Source organism: Dromaius novaehollandiae, chromosome 3 (genome assembly GCF_036370855.1).
Source record: "Dromaius novaehollandiae isolate bDroNov1 chromosome 3, bDroNov1.hap1, whole genome shotgun sequence".
Classification (NCBI taxonomy): Eukaryota; Metazoa; Chordata; class Aves; order Casuariiformes; family Dromaiidae; genus Dromaius; species Dromaius novaehollandiae.
In genome coordinates, this window is record NC_088100.1 from 16,884,045 (window position 1) to 16,911,210 (window position 27,166).

At 43.3% G+C, this 27,166-nt stretch overlaps 1 protein-coding gene across 2 annotated transcripts in view; it reads right to left on the reverse strand.

Annotated features, from left to right (window-relative positions):
- The window catches only part of HPCAL1 (hippocalcin like 1), a 68,899-nt gene that overhangs the window by 33,188 nt on the left and 8,545 nt on the right, over positions 1-27,166 (reverse strand). The window contains exon 2 of one of the 2 annotated variants that reach the window (XM_026097211.2): positions 18,994-19,040. The gene's annotated coding sequence lies outside the window, so the exon portion shown is untranslated. Of the gene's footprint in view, positions 1-16,263; positions 16,274-18,993; positions 19,041-27,166 lie in introns of those variants that run through there. The other variant, XM_064508465.1, reaches the window with a different exon arrangement.

Here is a 27,166-nt window from a genome sequence, read left to right on the forward strand (position 1 = left end):
TGGGTCAGTCTGTTAACCTGAGGTACTGGCCTGGGTACTGTTAACCAAATACTGTTAACTCTGCCTTCCTGGACACCAGCTTCACGAGTGCCTGTTTTGTAGTTTTTAAACTGCTGCATGACCACGAGTGATACAGGAACCATGGAGGACCACGACTGCAAGTGCTCATCCCTGTGCTAAGCGCCCCAGGTCTCTGCCCAACGCTGCTCAGCGCAACGTCCCAGGTGAGCCCGTGGCGCCGGGCACGTTCGCCTCCCAGCCGCAGGGGCTCCAGCCTCTCCACACTCAACTCCTGTATTTTCTGGGATGAGATCTGGCTGTTGGGAGGACTGGGGATTCATAACACAGAAGAAACAATAAAGTTGACCTTGAGCTGGTTCAATGCACTCATTCTGAAACTTAAGTAGCAAAAAATGTGATGCATCATTTTTTCCTACCACAATGAAAAAAATGGGCTGGCTCGTGAGCTAACCCTACCTGCCTGCACTGCATCTCCTCGTTCAGTATCAACTGCATGCAACGGAAATTATATACATACAGTGTTTGCAGACATATCTAAGAACCCCAGGCAGAAGTGATTGTAAAGAGGCACGTAGTTTAAAATTTTGTTAAGGAAATGGCTATAATGCAATCACAAGTCACTCAATTCACCAGTGGCTGAATGTTGCTAAGGAAAATTATGAAGCTCCCCCTGCAAATATCCTTATCTTCCTGCAACAGAGGAAAAGCCAGTAGTTTAACAACATCTTTATGCAGCACACGTACTAGACTAGAATAAAAAGGTAATTGTTAAATAGTTTAAAAACAATGGACCTAGCAAAATTTTTTCAGCTTCAACAAACCAAGTGAAACAGTGCTAAGAGGCCCTACCAGGTACGCCTTGTGCTTAGTCCTTTCTTAGAAAACTTTCTTTAAAAGATGCAAAGGCCGTCTGTTGCTTAGGAGCTTCCAGTCAGGATGAATGACAGACAGGTGGTTCCTTCTGCAAAACTCATTTTCTTCTATTCTGCACAAGGAATTCAGCTCAGGGGGGAAAAACGCCACAAAAACACAAGGAGAAGTAAGGAAAAAGCTCGAATGTTAGAATAGGCCAACTACCGAGCTAGAAAATCTAGATTAAATTAAGCATTCCTGTGAACTTGTAATAGAGAAATGAATGGCTTCCATCTTGAAGCTCGGCAAATTAACTTGGATCCCGGTTAAGACAACAGCACCACAGCCTGCCTCCAGAAATGTAAATATCCAGTGTGCATCTGCAATCCAATCACGGGCTAAAAATATAATACAACTCAGAGTGGAAATCTGATTTTGTGTCTATCCTCTTAATGCGAAATAAAACAATCAGTCTCTGCAAACACAGCAACCTGGCCTCATTCTTCCTCCTCTGAGGGATGCTGCAAGACGTTCCTATACCATCAAAGTCCTTCAGTTGTCTTTACAAGGCCACAGCTCACAAGTTGGAGGCCTCACTTCTCCCTCATACTCTACTTCTCCATCTCCTTTTCCATCGCACGCCTCAGTCGTCTCCTCTGTGCTGTTCTCAGCTTTTTGTTTCCTTACTCCACTTTATTTGGTCTTTTTTATCATTATAGTATCCAAGTTCCTCATTCTCCGTTAGATTTATCTTTAGCCTTCTGGTAAGACAGGATGCGCTACGGCTACTTGCAGAGGAAGACCTCAACCACATGCATGAATAAGGCCTGTGAATAGGACTAAATTTAGCCCAGAAGAGGATGCTCTCACTGCCAACGGGGAGCAGTAGACTAGGAAGCAATTCAGAGCAGGAACCTATTTTAGATGCTCCCTGGAGGTGCCGACCTCTCTCTAAGCTATAGAAAGAGCCTTGGGAGACCAGGCCTAGCCTCTGAGCATAATCTCCAGGGGTGTTCTTTTGACCCTAAAAAAAAGAAGGAAAAGTCATTATATGGTAATGTCATCCATATGGTTCAAGAACTGATACTGCAAGGGGAGTTTTAGGACGTTCGGCCACGAGAAGGCATGAACAGAAAGAGGATGTTTCTCAGTGGATGAGATATGCCTGCTCAGAGCAGGCACGGCTGACAAAAGTTTTAAACAAAAGCAAAAAGGTCCCCTAGGGACAGAATAATCAGAAAAATCAGCTAATTCCCACATCTGGTTTTAACAAACAGATAGGGGGATTGGTAAATGTGGACAGAAAAAGCACAAGGCATCATCTAAAGTTAGGAGAACAAAGAGTGTATTAGCATTGATAGCAGCAGTCAGATAGGATGGTATCTAATTAGCTAGAAATTCACAGATGATGAGTAAGAAACAAGATCAAGCGTTAACACATTACTACTGGGAGCCAGGGCAAGACCGTGGAAAAGTCGGACATGAAAAAGTCAGAAAGTGGAGAAGGATATGAGAGGGATAAGAAATTTGGGAGCATAGCAGTCGCAGCTGGCCCACGGGCACAGGCGGGTACAGGATGCTCGGGACACAGGCATGGTGCCAGCAGCCACGCCGCAGCCCTGCGGAGTTGTGGATGGTGAGGTCCCCAGATCAAGCCCCTTAGCGTATCTATCTTACTGTAATACCGCAATATATTAAACTGAAGAGCATAATATTAAGAGCTGACCACAGATACTCTTGGAAGCAGTGGACAACAAATGTAATCCTCCAGTTGCTAAACTAGAAAAAGGTGATACTAATTTAGACATTGCAAGCAGCAGGGTTACCAGTCACAGAGAGTAACTTTGGATGGGATCATCACCATGCAACAACGCGTTACAGAGAAGAATGCCCTGAAATGGAACGTAGAAACTACCATTTTCAATTTCCCATAAGCTTTGAGGAATCAAAGGAACTAGTCAGAAAATCAATTGGCCTGAAGCGCTCAAGGACAAACTTGCAAGAAGCTTTGTGCCAAAGATTTAAACAAAAAAAAAAAAAAAGTTGGAATTTATAACCCCAAGCAATGTGGGGGAAGTCTGGGGGAATGATTCCCACACCTACAAGGGATATTAGGACAAAGCAGAGTGCCTACAAGGAATGGAAAGGAAGGGCCACTCAGCAAAGATGGCTGTGTCACGGAGGTCAGCAAGCAAAGTGGAATTGCTCAAGTCAAGCAGAATTAGATCACACACATAAAAATAAAGAATGAAGATTAGAATGTTCTTCAGTCATACAAGTAAAAAAAGGAGAGTAAGGAAAGTGGCAGACTTAGCAGGACTTGGCTGATTCAGCTTAACAAAATTAAGGCATAAGGAGGGAGAGGAGCTTTTGCTATAAATGCATTAGGACGGTGACACAGGAGAAGCGGGGGGGCTGACCCAAAACCAAATACTAAGCTGCCTGTGAATAAGTTAAAACTAAAAGTGGAGCAGTTTCTAATCAGGGAGAGAGGTGAACAGCCTTTCAGTAGCAGCAAACACCCAAGAGCGGATTTGTTTGTTTTTTCCAAGTTGGAAGTGGACCAGTCCCTCTCTGCAACAGAGCAAACTGGACTTCCCAATCAATGCAGCCTCTGTATTCTTAAACATGGTGACCACCATCAGCTCAAAGAGAAACTTAAGTGACAGGATGATGAAAGAGTCTCATGATGCATGGAGAAAACTGTCTTAAATATAAGACTAAATGAGGTTAATTGTCCCCTGTTGTTTCATTCCTCAGCACCCACGGACAAAATTGCTCTTGGTCCTCTCCTTCAGTACGTTCAAATCCACTTTCTGATCTCACCAGAAGATCACTGCTGTTTTATCTCGTTTGGTAGGAGCTGCAGCACAGGCTCCCACACCTGGAGGTTTGGAGAAGGGAAGGCTGGTTATCTTTAAAGAGTGCTAATTCGATACATTTTGGAACAGGCACCAAAGCGATACCAAAACGATCCTATCTGCTGCTGAGTGGAAGCTATCTCCCTCACATTTCTCTGTTAAAATTTGGTAGCAAATATATTAAGGCTAGAAAGAGGCTTTGCTCTGCATACCCTCAATGCAGCACAGATGTCTGCCTAGAGTTCATTCACGAACTCCAGCATCCTGAGTAAAAGCAACCTGCATCATTTATAAGGCCTGTCATGACTGTTCCTTCTACCACATGCAATTAAAAAAAAGAAGGTGATTCATTTAGCTGAGAGCGCTGCCTTTTGTTAAGATTGCAAAAAAATGTGTAGTACGAGCCAGCTTTTATACCACCTTTTTCTCCACCAAAAGTGTTACTAACAGATCACAGGGTTGCCTTTAGGGGCGGATAAAATATTCCCCATGAGGAGACATAGTTTTTTCACAGACCAACACCAATTTCTATGTAATGAGCGCTACCACTTCAGATGGCATGGGTGTGATTGGGTTTGTAGCTGCATCACGCCAGCATTCAACTATACCTGCAGTAATTGGCTTTGCATCTGCCGCTTGTGAGTGGCTGTGCAACAACAGAATTCCCATCACATAAGTCAGCACAACAACGCTATCATTGCCCAGCTTACCAAGGGAAAGATGGCTGTTGCTGGAATAACTGTAACCAGAATAACTTAAGCATAAGACATTACATGAGTAACTCCTGACTTGTGCCCAGCTCCACTGCTACTCACGAGCGGAGAGCCTGCTCAGCCGGGCGTGCAACCTAATGTACTGCTGCTATTCAGAATAATGAAAACCAGGTTAACCTCTAACCGGAGGAAATACTCTGAGGATGCCTCCTCAAAGAGAAAGACAATTAAAAACAGAACTAGCACATACAAAAGTCCACAGTACCAACAGACACCAGAGGATGTTTTCTGAATCAGTTGCGTCAATGCAATGCTGTACGTAGCGCTGTGACTTGGAGCCGCAATAATGTTAAAAATGCACAAGTTTACAAAATGCATAAGAAACCAAAGTGAAATCTTTTCTGCAGTCTTTCAGCTCTGTCTTGCTTTTTCTTTCACAAATCATTGCATTTTAAAGCGTTTAGTCATCTTCCTAATTTCATCTTCAAATCAGACAGCTGCTTAACTAAGTGCTGGGAAGTTCTCCCTCTGCAGCACGTAGGCAAAACTAGAGGCAGCTTCTGAAAACAAAGTCAGGGCTTAAACAGGTATGCCCATTACGAGGACTGCTCCAGGCAGTAAAAAGATGATCAATTAATATTTTCACATGCTCTGCATGATGCTATCAACTAACAAAGAGCAGCACTTGTTACCTTAGATCAACAAAAGCTCTCAAGCATCTTTTTTCACCCAGATTTAGCATGCACCTAAATGTATGAATAAATCCAGCTGACCTGATGACAATCTAAGCGCACACCTAAAATGAAACAGAAGATTGAATGTTCTTCTGGCTCAGGGCAGACTTCATATCCAAGGTCTAAGACCTCCCTTTCATTAGATGCCTTTCAGCATAAGGCAAAATCACACCACCAAAGAAAAGGAGTAGACTGAAAGAGGGCCAAGCTACAAATCACAATTTTATTGTCAGTGTCTTATCTTTAAACCATTCTTGTAGGGAAAGAACAGTGGGGAAAAGGCTCAAAATTTTTTTCAAAGACACTACTGTACTGGCTGACTTCTATCAGATTAATCATTTATTCCCCACTTAGCACTGAATATAATTGTTTTGGAATATTCATTTTGCAAAATTATGAGAAGAGTATAAAGTGAGTGAGTCAAGCTGAATTTAAGTCTCATTTTACATTTGCTTTGGACATGTTATCTTGACTACCAACTACAAGGAAAAAAAAAAGTCATGTAGACTAAAGTTTATTGATTACGCAGACAGCAATTCTGGCCCAGCAATTTGAGATCTCTCCAAGGTAAAGAAAAGAGATGGTATTTACAGAAACTGCTTCTAATGAGAAAACCTTAAGGCAAGGAAGGGAAACCTGAGGGCAACGAGTATCAATTTTTATAGATTATAAACAACTGTTTGCTCTTTTTCTTTTATAATTGCATTTCCTTTTATATCTATAGTCCCTGTGCTCCACATTCTTCCATAAAAATCCATTGCTAGGCTATGGTAGCCAATGTTGTTTTGTATTGCAGTAACTGTGTGCAAAGCATGCTAGCTTTGCCGCAGCTCACTTCAGCAGGGGCAGTCTTAAATTTGTCAGTCTAAAAAACACCCTGTAGCACCGCATGTCATTGAGGGACTCTTCCTTATCCCCCCCTGATTTGAGAAGCGCGAGCAGAACAGCTTTGCACAGAGCGCCGTCATGGAGGAGCAGTAATTTACCATGGAAAAGAAACATTCTGCTGAGAGTGTAAAACAAAACAAATCATATGGCACCACAGAGGTAAATTTGCTTCAGAGAAGGCACCTCGTCCAAGGAAATCACTTTTCTTCAAAAAACCCTAAGTCTACCAAGTCCTCCTGATAAACCAATCTTGCTGAAAGTAATTACAGAGGAGTTTCCCTCCCTGGCTCAGCACCTGTGCCAGCAGCGCTCAGGGACCCAACGTGGGTCACTGCTCCTTAGTAGAAGCTTTCTGCAGACATAATAAACTTACCCCTGCAAATCTAATCCCCATTATACTCTCTTTGTTATAGCTATGTAATGCTAAGAGTGTGGAAAGCTCAAACTCCTGGGGTAAGCGAGGAAACTTGACTGTGCAGCTGTTCCAGCTTCTAATAGCTGCCAGCTTTGTACGTCTTGGAGCTGCCTTCTTCACACACAAAGTGTTGCAGTTCCTCCATTATGAGAGAAAAAGGAGCTAAAAAAAATTTAAAAAATAGTAGAAAGCAACTGTGATTTAAAGAATTCTCTGATCTGTGCGACAACTAAACTTGCACACAGATTCGCATTTCATGGACAAGCAACAGTGGTAGCAGAAGAATGAAGTAAACAGCCGTTTGCCAAATATATCTTTCTAAAACAGTTTGTCAGAAAATGGCAAGTTTGGCGGAGTGAAGCAATAGGAAAGAACAGACATTCTCACAGCGTCAAGTTTTTATTTACAGAAGATGAACAAGGAAAAAAAAATCTCGCAGATGGCCTGTCTCGGAGTGGCTCCGATAAAAGCCTCTTCACTGACTCAGGGCCAGCTACTCTCCATTTCAGCAACTGCACAGCCTGCAGAAGCATTCGCAGTAATTAACAAAAGCCAACCGTAGTGATAAGCCAGACTACCATAAAACAAATACGTGCTGCACCCAGGCAGATTTTTTTCTTTCATTCACTTTTCGATTGACTAGCGTGGGGCGCACCTTACAAAGACAATTTCGGAGCATTTCGCAGACATCACCCCTCTAGACCGATGTCTCCGACTCTCAGCATCATTCATCCCAGCAGTTCTCTTGGACGGCGCCAAGGACTTCATGTGAGGCCACCATGCAGAAACCCGCTCTTCCAAGTTGCCAACTAGCTGGCAAATTGCGGCCCTGGGGATTTGCTGTGATCTCGCACGCAGACACAGAAAGAGTTAATTTGAGAATAACCAATCTAGTCTGATACCTCACAACTCAAAGAGCTTCTACAAGAGTTTCTGTACCAGTACTCCTGTTTGGCCTACCACATATATTTTTAAATGATATGTAACCCTGATTTAAAAGCCTCCAGATGACAGAGAATCTGCCACAGCTTGAAACAATTTGCTCCAAAAAGTACTTTTCCTTTACCATCAATCAGGCACACACAGTATAGCTTTTTGGAGAAAGGTGGAATAGGGGAATGTGAGTGTCTGGCGTCACTTCTCTCTTCATGCCATGTAGAGCTCAGAACCCACTTGTGCAGCTCCCCTGAAGATTAGCAGCATAGCCAGGGGCATCCCCGCTAACCTGCTCCCTCAGCCTCCAAGTGTTTTAGGAAAGTTTGCACAAATGGAGTTGATAGCATCGATGTTCCTGCCACATGAACATGCCGTTTTTTTGAATTTTGCATATTCCACCTAAAGCTCAGCAATTCAAACAGTGGGGAAATCAATCAATAAAGCCTTGTGGTAAGCTAATAAATTGTATCGTGTACCTATACTCAGATGGTTGTGGAGAGTGTGACAAACTTAAAAAACAGCCTGTAAATTTCTGAAATGAAATGGTTCTTGGTGTTACAGAGGTCAGCCATCTGTTCAAATGTTCATGTTATATCTAACCCAACCTCTCTTCTTGCATTTCCTCTCCAGACTCAAATGTACTCCCCAGGAATGAGAAAATATTGCTTAAATCACAGTAGTTAGACAGCTCTCTCCTTCCACAGAAAACGACCCACAGGAAACCCATTTTTGGTTAGGACAGACTAAGGAAGCAAAGGACAATTCCGAAGTGATGGAACTACCTGTGCATTATCCGAGTCTCACTGGACAGCCAAAACCTGCAGAGAGCTAGGATTGCAGATGGAATTAGGAAGACAGTTCATCAGATTCTGAAACCTGCATTCAATGCCCCGGATTTCACAGAAGGTCCCCAGTATGCTCGCTGTCTATGCTTTCCAACTTCTGCTGAGTCTAGGAGCTTTGCAGGGCTCCTGCAAAAACTAGAGAGCATTACAACATTCAACTTCAAACTGTCAGTTCATGACATGGAGGGCTTCAAAATGAAATATGACTGGTCATAATGGAATTCACACACACTTCAACGGAACTGTGTGCTTAAAAATCAATCAGAATTACTCAGCAAGCAAGGCTAGGGCAAGAAAGCTATAAACCCAGGCCTATAGGAGACCAAGGCTGAATTAAGACAGCAGTTTCCCCATTGTTAAAAGTTCAAATTACTTTCTTCTTCACACCATCTGACATTATTATTTCCATGGTAAGCTCTTGTTATCTCCACTTCCACTTTCCAGCATAACAAAGTCCAATCTCAGTTGGGAATATCTAGACATGATGGCACCATAAACGACACCTACGGCAATACTACAAGAACATTATAGTTCACTTCAGGAAGTCTGTGGGAGACCTCCTGCCCATTCCCAGCCAGTATTATGCAAGAAGTAACGAAGGCAGCAAGACCTGTCCGGAGCTGTTTGGCAGCCAGCTGAGATAAGTAGGCTTTCCCCCGCCTTTAAGCAACATCCTGAAGACAGGCTGTATTAGACACACTCTGCTATTTCTCGGAGGCCCTCACTTGGTCTATTCGAAGCCAATTTCCATTGAGGTGCTCTGCATCTTCCTCTGACAGATGATGTCCTGAGGACTAGAAGGCATCATGTGCCATCACGTGTGTAGGCTCAGGAAGGTAACCTGGCTTCCCAGTGCTCCAGCTGCTCCTTCCTGGGAAAAGAGGGCTTGCTTATCTTGCCGTGTATGTGCCAGGAATCCCAGCTGAGACATCACAATGGCAGGACCACCAAAACACCTTATGATACAGAGCTACCATCATGCTGTATTTCACCTAGACAATTTCACTAAAAAAAAAAAAAAAAAAAAAAAAAAAAGATCTCTGCTGCTCAGCATCCTTTCACACTCAGGGTTATTCTGTCCTCTCCACTGTTCCTTGTAATAAAAGGAAAAAATAAAAGGATGACATGTTCTGATAAAGCTTACGGGGTAGGGGAGAGGAGGAGGGGTGGAGACAGACGTAAAACAATATTTTCAAGACAAGCCGAAGTCTGGACAGGGGAAGAAGAACAAGTTAGTGCAAGATGTGAATGCAGGCAGTTGATAAAGGGGTGCGCGAATGAACAGCCCTCTGCAACCTGCAAATTGTCTTGAAATGCCTCTTCAAGGAATTGGCCAGGGCACTTCAGAGCACAGGTAGCCCGTGTTCATCAGGGTCTCTCTGGCACTAAGGAAGAGGCAGATCATTCATCCTGACACCTCCCATTTTATCTTGTGATTGATGGCTTCAAAGGAGACAAGGCAACATGCTGTTTTACTGTGTATCATTTTAAAACAGCAGGAGTTGGAACATCCAAGAGGTTTTGATGGAGATATTTGGATACAATTCTGTATAACAGAAACATTGCACAGAACTCCCTACCCATTTAAGCACATCCGAGCTTGGAAGGAGAAAAGTGCACCCATGCTGGCTTGAAAACCCATCTAGGAACAACACATGAATACTTGGTATTGCAGGTGGCTAAATTCAGGGGAATTATGATAAACGAATTATCTAGAAACACTGCCATCCATCATTTTCTAACATCTCCAACTTAAAGCCTAGCAAAAATGTAGTAGTCTGACCTTTGGAATGAATATAAAAGCAGGGCTACAGCACCAAAACAAAATATTTCCCTGTTTTTAAAAGTCAATAGGACCTGTATAATTTGAAGAATTGTAGCCTAAGGGAATCTGCTTCACTGCAAAACTGTTTAGGCAGCTGCCATTAGTTTAAAAGCCCATTTTTGTTTAATGACTGCAGTTTCACATTCTCCCAGTGCCATGCATCATAACTGTCATCCCTAAACCTTAGATTTATGGAAGCATCCTGTCTCATCATTGTACTCAGGCATGGCTTGGCATTGCCATTATTAAACCACTTCTTGCAGGTTTCGACTTGCATGTATGCATAATAAACCCTGAATCCCACCGCGATACGGAGGGATTGATCGTCCTGCGGAGGTGGACGTTGCCGTGCTCACGCCGTGCTGTGAGGCGCCCGGGACCCTGGGCAGAGCCACCGACTGGGGGGGTCACATAGAGACAGCGGAAGAACCCAGCAGCCTAGAAAACTGAATTCTTCTCCTTAGAGACCCAACATACAATTTTTAAAAGCACACTGATTCAAGGGGACAATCACAAGTAATTTCTCAAGTACTTGACAAAATCTAACGTTCAGTAGATTCCTGCTTTAAAGCATCTGTATTTTCCATCACCTCTCAAACCTCAGTTCAGGCGCCATTTTGCAGGTAAATTATCTCCTGAGTACAGTGGTGAACAGTGACAATTCAGTCCTCTCACTTGAGAATCCGAGCAAGGAGCAGAGCTTGTCAAATATATTTGGTCAAACTTGAGGAAAAAAAAGAAAATCCAAAACCAAAAGCCAAGGAAAACTAAAGGAAAAAGCTCTTTTCCTCAAATTCAACATATTTAAAAAACATATGCAAGCCTCAATGAAGGTAACCATAGTATATTCTGAAACTAATCTGTTCAAGGTTTTGAATCCTGAAGTTCTGTATTTTCACACTCTTATATAAACATTATTAATCGTACTGCTTGTTGCAGAGTTAGAATATTTCATTACAAATCAGAGAGATTTTTTTTGACCTAGAAAGACTTAAAAACAAATTAGCTTAATGATTCCAATATAAATAATTAGAACACAATAATTCAGTCATTCTGACATGCAGGTAGTAATGGTACATAACAAGAAATGAAACATGATACACATCCCTTAATACATGCCTTCATACTGACATGTCATAAAATAATCTATTGATGGTAAATCCTCTAAAATGAAGTTTCTTGCATAAATTACAGAAATTCTCATTTTTCTACATGGGTTTTTCTGATATCTTATTTGAGAAAATGTCAGGTTATTTTCTCCCCCCAATTAGACAAAGATCAAATTCAATTTTTTCTTTTTTTGTGAAAGGAAAACTCCACATTTTAATCCACTTCCGATTCACTGATAACAACAACAAAACCTAGAAAAGGAGACGGACAACCATATTTGTTTTCCCTGTCAATCTAGAGTGGTTTCCCGCAATGGAGCAAGCATAAGGACTGACACGCTGGCACAGCCGCATCCACAGTAGGAATCGCACCAGTGCCGACAGCTAACTTGGAAACAGGCAGAGTCAATCCCTCAAATGAAGTAGTTATAGCCAGGAAAGCTTTCAAAAATAGGTTAGGATTTTGACTGCTAAGAAACAAGATTTCTTGGTAACCCATCGACAGTATTTATAAATCCCAAATGCTTAGGGAAACGGAAACAAAGCTGCCCAGCTTAACCCACACACCTCTCATGCAAAGAAACACGGTCTGTACACAGGCACAACCAACTTGCACCCGATGATGGATGAGCTGGATTTCACCAGAACCTCCTGCAGGAGAAGAGAGATGCGTGGATCCAACTGCAAATGCAGAGGAAACGCTTGGCGTTCGGAAAACAAAACAAAAACCACAGCAAACCATTTACAAGGCAACGGAGCCCAAGCCCCCGGCTGCAGCAGGGATGCAGCCACGGGGCTGCAGCGAATTGCTGAGACCTGTAAGTCTGCGCACAGCTGGCTGGCTGAATGGCTAACTTTGCTGTTGAAACATTTAAAAACAGTTAAAAAATACACATTAGACATAAGTACAAAAAAGCAGTGCAGCGAAGGGGGTTTTGTTGTTCTTTTTAAAGAAACAAATGCATTAGATGGGTCAAAACTTCAGAATACTTTTTTTTTTTCTTTTTTTTTAAGTCTTTCTTCAAAAAGGCTTTCAATTAATGTTTAGAACTTGGGGACAGTTTTTTCTTGCCTTCAAGCCTGGCACCTCCGAAACCTAGCATGCATCCCAGGTCAAAATCATTCACGGGTTTTATTACAGCAAAACTGACAATTTATGTTCATCTACCCTGAATCGCATAACCGAGACCAGATTTCATCACATGCAGAAATCATTTGATTCAACAGCTTGTGGTGAGCAGGGAATAGGACTGAGAGGCTTTGGAGAAAGCCAGCTGCAGCACTACACTGGGAGACCTACAGCATCTTCTCAAGCTACAACTACTAAACTCACCTTATAAGGGCAATGCTGCATGGCCCATGCTTAACTTCGGAGTCCTGCAGCCACCAGGGCTGATTTTTTTTCCCCCTGTGTAAAGCAGACTGCAAAAGGTGAATGGAAAGACAGACACTTCTGTATACCTGGCAGTTAAAGGGAAAGCTGTAATGCTCATCATTAAATGGAGGATGGAAGGAGCTGGAAAAGCTTGCTTAGATTTTTTACAAGGTCTGAGGTCCTGTATATATTTTGTGTGTGTTTATACTCACAGATGGAAGGACCAGACTAGAGACAGCCCTGCTCAGGAGCACAGTAGCTTTGGGTGCACTCAGGGCTACAGCAAAAGCAGCTTGGTTTTCAGCGGTGACTTCTCACCGGTCCTCCAAGCCCTGAGACCCTTTGCAAAGCAGACTAATTTTAATCCACTTCAGCGTGTAAATATCAGCCGCATTTCAGCAATACTCTGTCCAACATATTGCCTTCTCCTTACAGCAAAAGCTATGCTTTTCCCCCCCCCAGTTTGAGCAGGCGGCGGTCCCCATGTGCTGTGCGCCATGCTCGGGGCGCCCTGTGGCTGGGCTCACCCGCAGCGGATCCCACGCGACGCCCGCCAGACCCACGCACAGTTTGCAGACAGCTCTCAGGGCACCTCCCGGGCCGACCTCAGCGCCGGGGCATACACCGATTTTTGCTGTATCGGGGCTACAAGCCGTTGTAGGGTGACCGACAGGAGGGGAGTGAATCCTTGCAAAATTCTGGCGTTTCCCACCAGGAGCAGCAGGGCCGACCTGAGCGCCATGCAGGGCTGGGGAAGAGCTTAACCTGAAGCGTTTCCCAACGGGCAGAAAGTTCCTGACCATAAGCCAAAATGCACTCGTATTTTATTCCAAGCCTGGCCAACATCATCGAGGCAACACAGAAATTAAGAAGTTTAATGACCCACTGTAGAGGAAGCGAAAAAAAGAAGCGTGGAGCTCACGACTAATCGTTGCAGCTCTTGGTACAGACAGGATTTGTACAGCCATGTTGATTTTTTTCTAAAAATAGTAAATCGTATTACCCCCATGCTGCAAGAGCAAAGATTCGCAATGATACCTTAATACAGATTAAATAAAAATAGCACTACCTGAGTCAATCTGAGGATGATAATACTTTGTAATTCCGCACTGTTAAAGGTTGAACATTTGTAGAGCAGTGAATCAATACGAGATACTTGCACTAGCTCACTTTTTTTTCAATGCTGTATAACAACATTTATTCAAGATGTAGAAGACACGTGGTGTTTGCAGGAGGTACAGTACACAAAGGGGAAAACACCACCATCTATTAGAGAGTAAGCCAAACCCTGGGCCCCACTATCCTCCACTTCTTTAATCTTGGCTAGTAACCGATATTTTTAAGAGCCAGACGACTTTTAAATTTTCCCAAATAAGGTAAAGTACTGACTCTAAAAAGCCTGAAATTTTAGAAGCCCTCATACACCAGGCAGTCACAAAGCCTGTGTGCATTCAGACAGGAGACTCATTCATAAAAACAAAAGCAGATGAACAGCAGTGTCGAACACCCATTCCGCTTTCTCCTAAGAATCCTTGAATGAGCCAACAGCATGCATGGGGAATAAATGACAGTACAGCATAAAACACCTCAGCAGTGAAATTCTAATAGAACTTATTTCTAAGAGTGCCGAAGAAGAAAGGAAAGAATCAAATATAAATTTTAAAAGCTGTGTACAGGAAAAGGAGACAAAAGGTAAGCTTTGATTGACATGGTTTCAAACATAATAAATAGCTCTTGATTTCTTTGTTATATGAGCTACTTATATGAGGTACTTCATTTGGCATCGTGCTCCCCATTGGTTCTTTTATAAGGCATGTTTTTCAGTCCATTGCACTTTATTTTTCCTGCTGCGGTATATTTGCACGTATAGCAGACATACGGCCCTCGCAGTTTTTTTTCAGAGGATTTTATCAGACTGTGGGGAAAGGTAACACCAAAAGGTAAAGCCAATGAAACTTCTCCCTTTCTTCAACACCTGAAAGGGGGGAACCAAAATGCAGCATTATAGGTAGCTCACACCATGCGAATTACCTTGAACCACCTCCTTCCCTAGGCGGACGGGGGGACGTCGCAAGCGGTCATCTCACCCACTCCCAAGGGACACGTGTGCAGCGGTGGAGGGTGACACGGCGTCGCCCTGGCACAGGGAGGCCTTGGCAAGGGGCCACCACATCCAAGAACGTGCCCCCAAGCCCAGCCCCTTCAGTGACAGCGGAGAGGCTCTCCTCTCCTTGCAGTCCGGATCACCCAAATTTAACTCCGTTCTCTGTGCAAGCACCTCCAGAGGCACCTCCCTGCCCATTGACTATCAGGGGTCCTGGGATGACCCGGCTCCTGTCAGAGGTGCCAAAGAGCCAACACTGGGCACTGCAAACAGACTCCCAAATTACCTGAATTCCCTCATCCCTCCTGGATTTGGGGGGTGGTGGGGGGACACCAACAAGAACCAGGAGTTACACTGCAGAGATGAAAACAAGATTTGAATCCGCAAACCAGGGAGTTTTCTACGGCTGCAGAGCAGAAGATGCCCAGGCTGAAACCTGGGAGAGACCCGAGCAGCTGAAGGGCGCTGCTGAGCTTTATTTTATTATTATAACCCTGTGTTTTATTTTTCCTCCCTGCAGAGCCTAGACGCTCCCAGGGAGGACAACCCCACAGGAGCTCAGGGATGGGGACACAGATGGGCAGCGGTGATGCCCAGGCAATGGAGACCGTCAGCATGACAGAGGTCTGACATGCTGATAGCAGAGGCAGAAACCTAGCAAGGATACGGCGAGCAGTGATGCACAGCCGGGTGCTGAGGCAGCGCAGTGAGGTGCCAACATGGCACGCGATGCCACTGCAAGTGCAGAAGTATTTCTGAAAACCTCCAAGCACCAACTACCACAGCGTTTACTAATTTCTGTTACAAGCCACAGGTAGTCCTGAGGCATCTTTGCAAGTTACATAAAAATTAAAAAAAAGCCCCAAATCTCTAATACTTCGTATGACCTCCTCCTCCTTACAGCTGCCTTTCCTTGAAAATAAATGTTGAACATGTTTCAGTTCAATTTTCAGTTTAGAAAAAAGGTCACTCAAAATAAAGTTTGATAGGACAAGTCTTTCAGTCATTGGCTGCATGAACTTTTAGTTTTCTATTTCAAATTTCAAGGATTCGGTGTTCTAGCTCTACGTTCCATGAATCAGAAGTCTTCATACAATCCAGAGCGCAAACAGCCCACTTTAGCCAGAGCCCCACTTATGTGCAAACAATAGGCAGTTTGTGCTATTATTCATTACCTGTTTACAGCCACCTGTCCTTCACCTCTTGTGGTGCTGATCTGCTCGCTCTCAGCTACACTATACAGCCACCTCCTCAGATGCTTATCCCCACGTGCATCTTGCGGAAATCTCCTCCAAAGTCACTTTCTTCACTGTTCCAGGGCTGAATATGAACTCCCAAACCCAACTTCTGCTGATGGGGTACCCAAGAAGCCTAAGCCACAAACGTGCTCTCCACACTACCACTAAAAGGTTTTGGTGTCTCTCCTTGTCCCACCCACACCCATCTTTGCTCCCCATTTACTGTAACATTTCATGGCAGCATGTAACTTCTGTTACTGACTCTATGCCCCTGCATTGAAAGGTACCTGTAAAAAGGCTACATCAACGTCACTGCGGTTATATCACTGCCCTGAATTCTAAGCCACCACCTATCTTCTGCATGTGCTTCAAGGCTAAGACAGAAAATCCTTGGACCAAAATGACATTCGCGCCCACTATGTGCAGATATTGTTCCACGGCCTTCTGACACAAAGCTGCACCAACGCTGCGGTTGAGCTGTGCTCAAGGCAGAGGAAAGAGTCAAGGGATGAGGAACAGAAGATCCCAACGCTGACACCGATTTGGCTGTCCTGTTCATGGAGGCCCCAACTCAGGCAAATACATGGTCAGTGCCAGATCCTTCAACCTCCACTGGCGGGCGACAAGTGTGCCTGCGCCCAGCGCAATTTATCTGCTTATAGGCAGAAATATAGCTAAGTAGCTTGCTCAGTCACAGCCTGCAGCACCCCACTGGAAAAGCCCTTAATGTGTTCCCACCCCCCCAGACTGGGACCACTGCCTTTTCCATGTGAGCATACAGCTGAATACGATGAGGCACTTCAGGCTTCATAAAGCACACCAGTGCATGCAGAGTGCCAAGTTACTGCTGTCAGACACCATCAGTTCCAAGTATGCTCGACTTGAGTAAAATTCAACAGACTTTCAAGCACTTCCATATTTTTTATGATGCCACACTTTGTTCTGAAGCTACCCCATGTGCCACTGACCACATACTGCACTTTGAAAAACGCTCAAATGACTCAGCCCTGGTCTACTTTCAGGTCATTCTTTCACAATATACCAAATGGGAACTGACACAGCAAGACCACCATAAGCCTCCATATGGAAACCATATGCATTATACAAGTACCTTAATACTAGTATGGATCATTTAAATTCCCAAACTGGAATAAGCCATCTGTATTTGAAAGACAAGGAGTAATAGGGGGCATTAAAGTAGTAAATACATGATGTATAAACACCTCTAAATTGAATTCACAAAAGTACCTCAGAAACCCAAGTCTTGCTGAAGGACCAGAGGACTTTTGTGGTTTTGCAACCACCACCTGATGGCACTATGCAGGAGAAAAATAACACTAACTACAGCAAGTGTATGTATTTTGGAGTATTAATAAGTTTTCCTCTTATAGCCTGCTCAGATGTTACCTGAAACAACAAGAAAATAAAATCCGATCGTACGTACAATTTAAACTGACAGTTTTAAATTGCTTGGCCTTCAAACGTACAACATTACAGTCACCAATCCCATACTCCACTCTGCCCCGAGGAAGAGCGAGTTTGATTCATCTTTCAACATCTGAAAAAGATCAACTGATGATTCGAGTCTCAATATAGCAATTATCAGTACAAATAGCGTTCAGGTTTATCACAAAGATTCATGGTAGCTGCAGGGGTGGAGGCAGAGGAGAGGTTCATGAGCTATTACTCACAGGAACAGTTGCAAAAGGAACGAGGGATTCATAACTTGGCCCTGTAAGATACACGCATTATGAATCCGCTCCTCAGTCAGAAGGACTGGCTGCCTACATCTGTTGCAACTATCAGTGCAAATTCTAGCAGGGCTGATTTAGTTCCCCTTATATAGAAAACACAAATAACACAGTTTATTAGGTAAGGGAATTTTGTTGATGGAAAAATGTAATTGATAACAAACATATTTAAGAGACGTTAAATAAGAGTAACCTTTTCTGATCAAGATGAATGTGTACTTAAGTGGACACAAGCACACTACAACATACCAACCCCAACAAGGAAGTGAACACAGTTACATTTTAGCTGTGCACAGTATGGATACTTTGCATTAACCTGGGATCAAAAGGCACCTTATCTATGGAAAAGACATTATTTGAAGATGGAAAGGTCCATTAAAGGCTTTGGGCATTCAACTGTAGTTCATTACTCAGTCTGGACACACAAGAGCTCTAATAGCTTGTATCCTGCGCACTAGGGAAATGCAACTACAGAATAAACTTCCTGAGCAATTAATGTGTAATGATATAATTTTGTTAATCTCATTGGAAAGAATCTAGAAGGAGGAAACAGAGTACATATTTATCTAGAAACAGCAAAAACAAACTGCAAAGGGTACCACAGAGCAGATTCCTGGTTCGTACGCCCTGGAAGAGACAGACTCCGCCAGAGGAAGAAAAACTATACCGATTCACATCAGCTCAAGAGGTAGGTCTCTGGCTATTACACAATAACATTGGCATTTTTGTATGAATCTTATTTTTCTGCAACTCTTCACTGCTTTAGCACTTAGTCTACTTACAAATAAGAAACCAGTAAAACACATATATATGAAATAAATTAAAGGTTGGGGTACAGGCAGAAGTCAAATCAGCCACACACAGCAGAGATTAGAGGGAGTTATCCAGGTTATTTAAACCTTCAGAAGTTCCATTCCATTAGATTAAAACAGAAGGTCAGCTTTTTTCCTAAGAAGGTTGTTCTCTGAAATGGAAAAAGCTTTACCCCACTGGACAGTATAGGCTTTTAGTACAAAATACAATGTAATCTGTGCAGATTTTCCCTGCTGAAGGCAAATGTTTAAAAATATATATGTAATATTTAACTAATCAAGCCTCAGGAAATTCATTCTGGTGCAAAGGTAAAGCTTAACATTTTGGAGCCAAACCCCTATTGAAAGATGTAGCTAGCTCTAAAATTAAAATTAAATCAAAATTAAAAGAAAAAAAAAACTCAGTAAATGGTAAACTTCTGCATCAGCTGCAGAATAAATGTTGACATTTATATTTTCTATTATACTAATTTAAAAAGCACCCTGAATGGAGTAGGATTCGGAAAGTACTCACCACCTATCTTGGAACCTCTTCAGAGAAAGTCCACGGGGCTCAATTACCTGAAGGAGAAAACACAAAACAAACACGCTTTACAGTACAATTTTCATTGAAGTGACAACCTTCCCACTTCTCAGCTTCCCTTCTACAAGCCAATTTTCCCAATTGGAAAAGAAAATAGAATTTATCTGAACATGCAAAAGCTCTGGTTCTGGTTCTTACTCTAAACTAAGCAACAATTGCAACTTTGTTGCCTATTTTTGCATTTTATTATTTATCCTGAAATAGAAAACAGCTCACATGTTGAAAAACGCAGATTGCTCTCGAGTTTGGATAGCAAATTCTTACAGCATTCAATAAATCTACCGAAACCATTCTTCCTGCTTAACCTCTTCCTTTAAAACTCATCTCTCAAAATAGGCAAGACCCAGCTTCAGATTACATCAAAATACCACAGTGGAAAGGTTTGTTTGGCTTATACCTCAAGTTATTAATATGCCGAGATCTAAAAACAGGAGAAAAGAAAGGAACTGAAATAGGAGGAAGCCAATTTGAAGACTGCTGGAGCCATTAAACACTGCTCTGAAAGGATAGAAATCACTTCTCTTTCAGGTTGAGTATTCTTCTTCAATAAGCAGAGCATAATAATTTGCATCCCTTCGGCATCAGCCAGCTACGGATCCTGACAATTCATCAGCACTTATGGAATCAGAGACAAGAGCACTAGAAGTAGTTCACCTGCTCCTGCAATTCGTAATCTCCGAAAGTCTATGGATTAGAAAATTGAAAACCAATGACTCGCTCCTATTCCCACCTCCCACAGAGCCCCACAGCGGACAGAGCTATATGTAATTTCTCCAGCCGCTGCAGTACAGCACAGATACAGAAGGCTGGGAAGCATCAGACCAGCCCATCCTGCTGCCTATGGATTTGCTGCACCCAAATCCCTCCTGACAACTGTCTGATCCAGTAACTCCACAACTTCTACAAGCAAAATCCCAGTGGGCCTGTGACCCAACTCACAAGAGCCTCTAGTCCACCACAGGTTGTTACCCCAGACACATGAACCATTTGGTCTGTCCAACATAAAGCCTCAACCACAAAGACACCAGACATCACCAAAGCCTCCCAGCGATCTCCTCAATGGTTAACCATCCTCAACAAGCAGGAACTTCTTCCTTTCGTGATACTATTCATACTCATTGCCCCTTGTCCTAACCCTACAGACACTGAGAACAGGTTTTGTATTTTTCCCTTCATAGTCATCTTTCATGTATTTCAAAACCATTATGCCATTCCTTACTCTTCCCTCCAGACTAAATAACTCTACTCCTTTCCATCTTTCATTTCCAGTTTTTCAGATCCCTGTTGTAGATTGCCTCTAGCCTCTCTGATTTTCTCCATATCTTCCTTCATAAGCGATGCCACAAACTGGATTCAGTACTCCAGGGAAGGCCTTGCAATGCCAAAGCACAGAGAGACCGAACGTGAAACACATTAAGTCAATACTCCTGTTTACGGAGGCCAGGAAGATTTGTTGTTTTCAGGGCAGGATGACATTGACTAAGTAGTGTGCGACCCACCAAAACCCCAAAATGTTTTTTCAGTGGAACTACTCCCTAGCTAGTCTTCACAGCCAGCTCACTCAATAGGAATTATATTAACATATCATTAATGCCTGCAAGTGTGAATGCTCGGACCTTCAAGTTCATTTTCCAGTTTGCCAAAAGTTATTTGAGAAGCTAATCCTTCCTTCAAAGTGCTTACAACCTCCACTAATTTGGTGCTACCTGTTGAGTCTGAACACCTACTTTAACAAAAGCTTGAATTATAATGGTGGTAGCTTACAGACCCAAGCCATGAGGTCCACTTCTGAAAATCCCCACCGAATATCTGTTCTGAGTTTGATCACTTACTAGAGCCAGTCCTGGAGTATATGGTTAGCAAACCTATCCTGCACCATCCATAACACAGAGGTTTCATCAGGATTTCTTTTCTCTAGCTTCCTTCTGAGACTATCAGAATCATGCTACAAACCTAAGATTGGAGTACATCATATCATCTGCTCTTTGGCTACCCACAGGACCTGTTACCCCACTGTAGAAGGAAATTAGTATGTTTGACATGATTCATTCCAGACTAATCCATGCTGACTGTAACTTATAAACACCCAAAAGACACTTACGTGGGAAATAATTTACTAGCTTTCAGGAAAACACTGTAATAAAAGTCAGTCCGACTGTACTGTAATTCCACCTCCTCCCCTTTAAAAAATTCAGTACTATATTATCACTTTTTTGTTCTTATGGAAACTCACAAATTCTCTACAGGTTTCAAATATAATCACCAAGAAGAAAAGAAAATATCTGAAGTTAAGCAGTGAGCTTAAATTGCGCTCCTTACTAAATAACACGGAAGAGACAAGTATTGCAGAAGTGAGGTCAGGTCATGCTGCTGCAGCACGGGACCATCAGTTACCCCCAGATGTGCCTTCTCCCCGACCACACATGGTCCTAGGTCACTAGCTTTTACTAAAGGCCTAACCCTGCAGCGCACATCCTCCTAACAGGAGAGTTCAAACAAACAGCTCTGTACGGCCCAGAGAACATAGCAGAAAAGAAAAACCTGAAGCAAGTGCTCCCTAAATTGTTTTTCTCCTATTTTATTCCGATGTCTTTCCCATTCAGTGCATGTCTTCTGCGCATAGGAAGGAGGGGTGAGACTCCATGAAATTCTCTATTACTCTCACTGGGCAGGCATTCACAAATGTCGCAAACTGGCAGCAATACAAGCATTGAAACATATAATTCTAAGTTTAACATCTTTTTTAGGAAGAAAATCTGCTATCTTCATTTTACGAGGAAATGAATGCTAACTTGTCCAATGAAACCCAGTGGGAAGGCTCTGTAATAGCTGAAACGGGTCAATGGCAGAATAGGAAACAACCCAGAAGCAATTCTGATGCCTCCTCTGTGCTGGGGGTATGGAGCTGTTGGGCCTTCCTCGCACATGTCCATTCAACAAGCCATACAGCACAGCACACCAAGATCACCTGGCTACTATTTAACAACCAAATGCCATTTCCCAGGCCTCAACTAGATTTTGGATTTCCAAAAGACTTTGAAAAAAAAATTGGCTATTTAAATTCTTATAATCATACAAAACCTTTGCTCCAACCCTGCGGAGTAGAGGGTAACCGGACAGCAGAAGTTAATCTCTCTGGTAACAGAGCATGAAGAACTTAAATCCACTGTCAATTAAAAGTAAGGTATAATTGAATTAGCAGAAGCAACTTATGGCAGAAATTCAATTACAAGGCAGAATTAAAGGAAGAGATGTCAGTAACTTTTGGAGGCTGGGCAGAAGAGGTGTGTACATCAATCTAATATTTTCAGGGCTGTCAGCAAATAGCTTAAGGAGACCGGCCCAAAGAATAGCTTGCAAAGATCCTTGCAAAAAGAGCTTCCTTGGCAGACCAGAGAAACCAAGGGGACGAACACTTTCACTTTGTAACCATTCCTGCTCCCTCCTACGTGGTCAGCTGACACCTTTCGGTCCCAAATCACACATATTTCCCTTCTGCACACAACCCATTTTTTTTGCTTAGACCAAAAAGGCCTCTAACTCGTACTTGGAGCCTTTTGCCTCCTCAGCAGGCAACGTACCCAGCAGGGAGCATCTGCCTCGATGGCAGGGCCAGCGCTGCCAACCACGGTGTGGCCTGCACCGCAGCACCCAGGCGCAGGACCTGCCGCGCAGCGTACACGCGGGAGCTGTCGCACTCGGCATGGCCAATTGCCTGATAAAAATCACACACTTGCTACTTGCAAACACAGCCCTGAATGCCAGCGCCGGGGTGAAGTTCTCGCTTCAGACCATAGTTTAACCTATTTGGCAGGTGCAAAACTCCCACGCGATGCTCACAGATGATCCACCCCTGCCTCACCCGTGAGCTTTTTTTTAACTGTGCCGTCTTCGCAGTTAGGCCAGGCAATTCTTTGTAGTAGGCTTGGACCTGCTTCAGCTTGCACCAAAGCTGTTGCAGGCACCATTTTTTCAGTTTTGCTCTCCAAAGTGATTTTAACTCTTTTCCTTTGCTTCATGTCATAGATATTATTTATTAAGTAGATTTCTTTCTACTTCATGGAGGAGCCTGAAGTGTTGTAGGCACTTTTCTTCCCTTAATAGCCACTATTTTACCCTGTCCTGTTCTAGCCTCCATTTGTTTTCCTCTGGCTGATGTTATTCTTAATCAGTCTCAGTGCTGATTGCTGATAAGGCCCTCCCACACCTCCAAAGTTCAGCTCTCATAACTGCATTAAGACAAATCGATACTGTTATTAACGTTGCTACCTTTCCGAACAGTGTGACTTGCCTGCAAGCAGTGTGTGCAGCAGCAACCTTTCTGCTTGTACAGAGATGACCTCCAGCGTTATATGAAATCTATGCTCTCAGTTAGCAAAGCTCCCTCATTTACAATTTCTTTTTCAACTGGAACCTGCTGTTTTATAGAAAGTGACCTTTTTTTTCCTTTTTATTTTAAATGCAAACTGGGAGGGCTTGTCAGACATAATATTCTGCAGTCCCCTTTACACGTGGGTAGCAACAGTCATGAACAGCCAAGAAACAACTGTGCAACCACTACTTGCTAGGCTCTTCCTCTGGTCACCTGCAGCTAGAGGGCTCATCACCCACCACTGTACTCCACCTTTGACTATCGCTCTGCTGCAGGTGCTTGGGGATGCACCAGGACTGCACGTGAGGCCATGCCAGAAGATATACCAGGTGCTGGACTGCTCAAGAGGGTCCTCCATCCACCCCTTCTCCCTCGGGCACCTTCCTTTTCCCGTCTCCTCTCACCTCCCTTTCTGCTCCTGACCTTTCAAAGCAGCACGTTTGAAAGACAGCGCTCAGAGCCCCCCAGCAGGTCTGAGCAGTCCAGCCTAGCCAGGTAGCTCAAACCACAGCACAAGGAAACTCATGTTACTCCTTGCAGACAGAGGACTATATCCTCCTTCACAAGCCAGTCTTATGGATGCTCAGAAACAAAACCTGTGATAGGTTTCTTTGTTTTCTTTAATGCCCTCAAATTATAGAAGAGGCGTCAGCCAGTTCACCCTGACCATCAAAGGATTTTCATTACCCGAGCTCATTTCCAACCTGACTAAATCCTCAGGATCACTTACACAGTCCGATGCGGCTCAGTGAGATCCAAGCTAGCCCAGATACTGTCACAGTTCAGCACAGGCTTATTTACTTTGGTTTCTGGGAAGGTTTTGCAGCCCATATTGAGCTCCAAGGTGGCAAAACTAAGGATTTAGACACTGGCTAATTTAAAAGTTAACTCAAGCACTCTCCGCAGTGCGGTGCAATGACTACGGTGTAGCTATGCCTCAGGTTGTATGTCCCCACAGGGACTAGTACTGCTGAGATTTCTGCTACAGACTGAACTGCTCTCCCTCCTTTCTCTGCTTTGGATACTGCTAGTAGTAGCACAGCCACTTTCCTATTACCATTTCACCTAAGCAACATCCTTCAAACACCCCCAGAAAGGTATTAAAACCCAACTGCTCCAATGGGAAACTGATGCACAGAGACCCTGAGATTTCCAAGAATATTGCAGCAAGCATATGGTTAAGGCAGAGATTGAATTTGGCTCCCCTGAGCCACAAGGTAACCACAGGTCCATCTGCTCCGTGGCCCTGTACCTGCTCCCAGCTGTCCACATGATTTTCTTATGACCATAGCAGTAATGCACCTCAACCTGTACACATCAAAGCGGGCACATGCAAGACAAACATGGTCATGCAAACACAAAAAAATCCTTGGAGAAAGTTCCTGGCAGTCATCATCGTTAAGCATCACCTTTCACAATGACGATTTTTAGCCAGACAAGCTAATGAAGCAACCACCAAGCACTGGTCGCATCAGGAACCAGCAGCAGAGAGGCAGTCGCATTGCTCCTTGGAGACTGTATTTGCCTATTTGGAGCACCACTTGCACCTACGGACTAAACAGGCTTGGGTTCCCAGACTACTCTGATGCTCTAAAACAGCCTGCGTTGCCAGAAGATGTCCATCCCTGGCTGCTCTTTGTCTTCAGGCTTTCTCCCTCTGCAGTTCATTTGAAGATGTTCCCAAAACAAATTTTTGCAACTTGAAGCATGTTGCAGCATCACCAGTACCTACCAGCTGCTTGCCAAGCAAGCCTGACTCCGCTGTAAGAATGAAGTGAAATGTCCAGGCCATCTCTCAGGCACAGAGAAAAGACCGTGAGTGTCATATCATTTTAAAAAAAGGTGTGCGTGGGGGGAAGAGTAGGGCTGTTGGATTTGGACAGAGGAGTAGAGGGTAATATAATCCCCCCCCAGTTTCCTGGAAAGTTGTTTTGCTTTAGTTTTCTTTAGCATTCAGGCATATCAAGTAAGCTAGCAAGCCCTGAGAATATGATGAGACTATTTACCTGGCTGCTGGGATCCCAGTAGTCAGAGAAATCCTAAAAGATGATCCAGTCTATCCCCTTAATTTTTATAGGGGAATTTTAAAGGAATACTCCAAGTGAAACTGCCATGGTCCGTGTTATCTCTCCTTTACGCTGGAGCTTTCTCTTTACAGTACAGAAAACACAATTTAGTTTGGACCTAAATTGGTAGAAGATGAGGTCCAGAGTCAGTACCAAAACCCCCCACACTCTCAGCATCCCTGAAGGCTTATTTATTGAACACAGCTATAATGCAGAGGTTAAACCATTGACTGAAGAATGGCCTGAAGTGTGCTGTATGAGAAACTTCTCTCTGACTGATGCTGTCATAACACAAACAATTATCCATGCTAGATCCAGAAGAACAACAGGGAAACTAACAGAAACAGAAAGAAGCTTGTGCAAAGGGGCCACTGAGGATAACTGTGCTGTGATGCCCCTTTGCAGAGCGGTGAGGAAGCCATGCAGGTATCTCTTCTGCCCAATTCAACAAATAATCAACATTTGCAATTCTTAGCCCAGATTCACATAAGCAAAATTATCTGGCATATTAAACACATCCCAAACTTGGGTTCCACATACACAGCTAAAAGGAAATTCAGAGTCAAGCAAACTTTGGCTAGGAGGGCTTTCTCGGGACAGCATTAGCACTAAGATGAGAAGCCAAGTTCAATTAACTTGATGTTATCACATAACTGACTCCAAAAGCAAGCTGTACAAGATCATATACTGCACAAAACTCCTCTGGAACCTGAGTGTTTATCAAAGGCAGACAGAAAGGCAGGGCAATTCCAGCACTCTACTGTGCCTAAACACGTTAAATTTTATTAAATCTAATTTAAAGTGTCAGAACAAGATGAATTATTTTCACTTAAACATTTTTCCCTTACTGAATTGCATTCTTTTTTTTTAAAACAGGCAGTTGACAAGTGCCACATACTGCCTTGTCGGACTTGGACAGAAACAATTAGCCTGCAGTTAAAAGCACACAGGCAGTTGGGGATGGAACTGTGCCAGATATTTACTCTATTTCCTCTTGCAAACTTTTTCCCAATATGATTAACAAAATTGTGTCATTACGCATTCATCGCTCAGGAAGTTTATCTCTGCCTTCCCCTTTTCAGTTGTGTTTCCCTGCTTCACAGGATGCTCTAAACTAAACACTGCATTCAAGTTATACGATAAAACTTCGGGAGGAATGGAGTGAATAATGAAGGTCATGGGAAGGGGGGTATCTGCTAAAATAAGATTTGCTAAGTAGCTGCATAGGGGGGAAAACAGTGTCTGCTGCCTTTTATTAAAGGAGATTGCAAATTTGTACCAGCTAAGATATCAGGTGGAAGGATATAACAGAGCTGTAGTCTGAAGAGTTCAAAAGACTTCCAAGAACTAAAAGTAGCTTGAATTTGCTCAAAAACCAAATTACAGTGATGAATTGCAGCAGAGATAAGGTGCCCCATATAACCTTAACCCTGTCTGCACATTCAGGCCCTTCTACGCTAAATAAAAAGCAGATTCCCTGCACTCTCCAGCTATTTGCAGATGGAAGGAATTTGCAACTAAGTTAATCGCTTGACAAACTACTGCTCCTGGATAGGTCACTTATGCATTTAAAGAAGTATACATTCTCACATCTATAATTACAGGCAGGAAAAAAATCCCTTGAAAACAAAAAACACAGAGGCACTGGTGTCTCGCTGACCCTCCA